The sequence below is a fragment of the Brassica oleracea genome, chromosome C9 (genome assembly GCF_000695525.1).
Source record: "Brassica oleracea var. oleracea cultivar TO1000 chromosome C9, BOL, whole genome shotgun sequence".
In the NCBI taxonomy this organism is placed as follows: domain Eukaryota; kingdom Viridiplantae; phylum Streptophyta; class Magnoliopsida; order Brassicales; family Brassicaceae; genus Brassica; species Brassica oleracea.
The window spans coordinates 23,737,200-23,741,825 of NC_027756.1; the positions used below are offsets into that span (position 1 = coordinate 23,737,200).

Genomic DNA, 4,626 nt, shown 5'->3' on the forward strand with positions numbered 1-4,626 from the left:
CCCACTTTGTATTGTCCACGTAACTTATTTGTTTAGACTTGCAGTTTTCTTGGTGTTCAAAAAAAAAAGACTTGCAGTTTTCTTGGTGTTCAAAAAAAAAAGACTTGCAGTTTTCTTGGTGTTCAAAAAAAAAAGACTTGCAGTTTTCTTGGTGTTCAAAAAAAAAAGACTTGCAGTTTTCTTAGTTCCTAGATATTTATATGGCTTGTGTATTATGTAGACTTTGTAACTTAGAATTAAGTTTTCCTAGTGCTTAGTTCTTAGTTGAGTAAATGGCTTGTGTAGATTCTATAGATTTGGTTAAATTAGGTTTGTCTTTGTGCTTAGTTCTTAGTTAGTGTAACATAAGACGTCCATCATACTTTTCTAGCAGCTTGAAAGTAACACGAAATGACTTTAAAAATTAACATCAAAGGTTGATTTCCATAACACATCTTGTTCAGCTTGAAACGTCTATCTTACTTCTTTTTTTCTATAATCCGTGGGTTGACCTGCAAACCAAGTGGACAATGCGGGTTGGGTTTGGACAAATACTTTGTGTCTGAGAAGAAAATGAGCCTGCTGCGGAATGTTTCACGTGGACGCGGGTTGACCTGTCTGACACCTCTAAATATATGAGTTTGGAACAGACCATGATGTAATTACATCCGGAAATAATCAGATTAATCATTCTATCTTAGAAAAAAAAAGCAAATTTGATTTCAGAATTCTTCAAAGAATATTACAAACGAAATTGCTAAGTCAGCGCTTTTCTTGCTCGGCATGTAAACCTGATGGAGAATTTGAGAGAATTAAGCTTAGTACTACTGCACCAGCTAGGTAATAAGAGATAAATCATTTTGTTTATCGCTAATCAGATGCAGTAACACACTTGCAGCCACCTAATGATCAACTTATTTATAACTTCAACGACAACTCAACTCTGTGAATATGTCATTGTTCATTGACATTTTACTATTTTCAGATTGGGATTGATCCCTAGTGAAAGCAGGAGCCCTAGGTAAAGGAATGATGATAGTCTCACTGCCAAACCAAACTATTACAGAGCTCATGGTTGGTCTCTTTGCCGCATTCTCCTGAACGCACAATAAACCAATCTGGATCAACTTGATGATCTCGTTTCTCGGATTTTTCATCAGTAAAGGATCAATAACGGTCTCAGGCTTTCCTTCAACCCACCTCTTCCATGTCTATACCAAGAAAGATATATTCTTACTTTCTTTACGTATTTATAAGTAAAAGAAATGAACCAAGACATGTGAGGAAGCTTACAAATGCTGCAAGTCCTTCTCCTTCGAAGCTATTGTTTCTTTCACCACTAATCATCTCTAGAAGCATAACACCAAAGCTAAAAACGTCCGATTTAGTGGAGATTTGCCCATGATTCAGGTATTCCGGAGCCATATATCCACTGCATACATTAATTGATGAATGTTTGGACCAATAATGTCTGAAACATTATGTTAGAGCATTTATATTTTTTCTTCAAGTTTGATTAATATGTTCTTACCGGGTTCCAGCTATTCGTCTTGTTTCAGCTCGAGTCTCATCAGCTTCGAACAACCTCGCAGTCCCAAAGTCTGCAACTTTAGGGTTCATCTCTGCATCTAAAAGGATGTTGCTTGCCTTCAAGTCTCGGTGAATAATCTTCAACTGCGAATCTTCATGGAGATAAAGTAGACCTCGAGCAACGCCTTCTATAATCTTGAACCTCACCTCCCATGTAAGAAGTGAACGCTTCTCCTTATCTGCTTAAAGAAAGCAGATAAAAAAACGATCCAGATGTATAGTAACAAAAATGGAGCGTCTCAATAAGACTCACCAAAGATAAAATGATCAAGACTAGAATTCGGCACGAGCTCGTAGACAAGAATCTCTTCATCTCCTTCATGACAGAACCCAAGAAGCTTAACCAAGTTCTTATGTTGGAGTCTTGTCAAGAGCGAGACCTCATTCTTAAACTCTGTATCTCCTTGTCCTGAACCACTTACTAATCTCTTCACGGCTATCTCCTGTCCGTTCGGTAAAATCCCCTGAATCCAGCCATCTCGCATTAAAATTATTGACCCATATCAAAATGTGACAAGACTTATTAGTTTTTTTGTATGAATGTTGTTTTACCCTATAGACAGTTCCAAATCCACCTTGTCCAAGTTTATTTTCAGGTGAAAATTCATTGGTTGCAGAGAGTATCATGCCAAGATCAAACCGCAACATAGATTGTCCATCAGAATCAAAGCATTCTGAAACATACCACAAAATATCAAACGTTTATTCTACCAACAAAAAGTAAAATTCACTGCTGCAAAATAACAGCTTACCGTTGATGTTTTTATTATAGGCCTTTCTCCTTTGATCAAAGATGATGAAAATTAAAGACCAACAAATACGAAGAGGTTAATAACCGTAGGAACAACAATTATCGCTATAGTTCCATTGCGAATCCTTTTTCCTGCAAAAAAAGAGAAAAAAGTCTTTCGTCAAGTTTCATGAAAGTGACTTCTAACTTAAAACCAGTGATAATTGGACTGACTATATCTTTTTATATATTAACTAATGATTTTTTTAACTACTGATAAGAGCCTTCATTCATTAACACGCCCCTAGCTTAAACTTGGATAATTGTATGAACAACATCCACAGAGATATCCCCAACATCAAGTGGTTCTAATAATATGTAAGTTTCTTAAGTTTCCAACTTAAAATCATTTGGCTATAAATGGATTAGCCATATTTCTTTTTATATTAGTTAATTATTTTCCAACTATTAATGTGGAAATTGATTCCCTCAACATCATCAATCTTCAACCTAAGCATACTCATTTAGGTTCAATTATTTCGGATGTTTGGGTTTAGGGGTAAACCTGTTTGGGTATTTTACACCATTAGGCCAGGCTTGGTTCAGATTCTCTGGTTAAAGTTGGCTTCGGGTATCCATGCGGATTCAATTTTTGTTTTTTTTTGGACTTTTCAGATTAATTCAGGTATTTTGCACAAAATATTTATTAAGTACACAAAGTTAAAGTAAAAAACATTTAATCTAAAACATATAAATTTGAATAATGTATGACTAAAATCAAAAATAAAGTAAAAGAAACTTATCCAGGTTTTTTTGTACTTTTATGTTTTTTTTTATTTTCATATACTTTTTCGACTTCGGATAATAACGGGTATGAACTAGTGCAATCATGTATTGTTATAGTTAGGATCGGGTTCGATTAAGATTTTTATCAGGTTCGGATTTTGGGTCCGAACCTTATGCCTGACCCTATTGCAACCAACAAATGAAGATTATGTGACTAACAAGATAAGCTAACATATAATTTACCTTTCTTGTCATACTCAGGTTGTGAGACCGTATCTCCTTGAGGGAGAGTAGTAGCACGACTAATCATAGAAACTCTTGTCATATTCTCAGAAGATCCACAAATAGGATAAAGATCCCACCGGAAGTAACAGCTCGGAAGCCGACCTGCACCGCCCTGGCTTCCCCAATTATTGTTTTGAAAGTTCAACACACACTGGCTAAGACATTTGTTGCACTCATTAGATAAAATGTCAGGAGTGCATTGCATCATCATGTAAACATTTGCAAATTCTGTGAACTCTGCTCTTACGACGCTATAGAACTTGAGCACAACTGATGAATTTTCAGGAGCTGAAGTAGCAGACTGCATTGTTAGGTTAGTCAGTGCTTCCCATTCTCGTCGAAAAAGCTTAAGGCTCTTAGGTTCCTCTATGTTTAAAGGATTATCTGATAAAGTAGGTGGGAAAAGCTCGAGTTTCGCAGAAACAGAATGATTAGCGTACCGTACAAGGCAAGAAGCATTGTCATTGTCTCTAGTGGTCCACCTGAAAGATTTCATTCGATTTGGACATCTTTGTTGTGATTCTTGAATCGCTTGCTCCACGCAGTTCACACAAGCTTGCTTCTTGTAGCCTCGTCCACAAAGGGCAAGACCGTAAACTTTGTTGGAGCCTTCTCCGGTTGAAGTGTTGTAGAAGCCGTCATTAGTGGTGACGTTACTTGCAAGAGAAGAGAAAAGAGAGTTAAGGTTTTCGCTGTAAGTGCTGTTAACGGCAAATAAGCTGCCTTCACAATCTGCTTCAACGTCAACAAAAGTTAGGAGAAGAAAGCAAGAGAAGAGAATTACATCACATAATTTTCTCATTTTGGTTCAATTTTTTTCTTTAATTCATGTGGTCATTGCCAAGAAATAGGCTATATATAGGATAAAATATTTGCCTAGTTTATGGGTCGTAATTGGCAACGATGCCCAAGTTGGTCCAAAAGTACTCATGATTTATAATGAATAATGATAAATTTAAAACCATGGGCTCTTTCCTCTTTACAGAAGATACGTGGTTATGGTTTCGCGTCTCACTACAACTGGCTTTATTTTATTGTATCTATTGATTCTATTAATGTTACATGACATGATGCAATAGATAAACTTATAATAATTTCTCATTCGTGGCCTATAGTAGTGTAATGATTATTTTAAAATTGTTAATTTCAAAAAAACTATAATCAGATTTGGAAAAAAATATGAATCTAGGATCTGATTAGCTGAAGCTATATTTTTAGTTTCTTGCCGTAGAATATAGGAACTGAGTTTCGTGCTA

At 35.9% G+C, this 4,626-nt stretch overlaps 1 pseudogene across 1 annotated transcript; it reads right to left on the bottom strand.

Annotated features, from left to right (window-relative positions):
- Positions 1-485: 485 nt before the first annotated feature.
- LOC106313930 lies at positions 486-4,212 on the bottom strand (annotated as a pseudogene). Its single transcript, XR_001264524.1, has 7 exons — positions 3,329-4,212; positions 2,322-2,452; positions 2,122-2,243; positions 1,823-2,033; positions 1,511-1,748; positions 1,273-1,411; positions 486-1,190 (listed from the first exon to the last, which is right to left on the bottom strand). The product of XR_001264524.1 is annotated as a putative cysteine-rich receptor-like protein kinase 39 (transcript).
- Between the last annotated feature and the right edge of the window lie 414 nt (positions 4,213-4,626).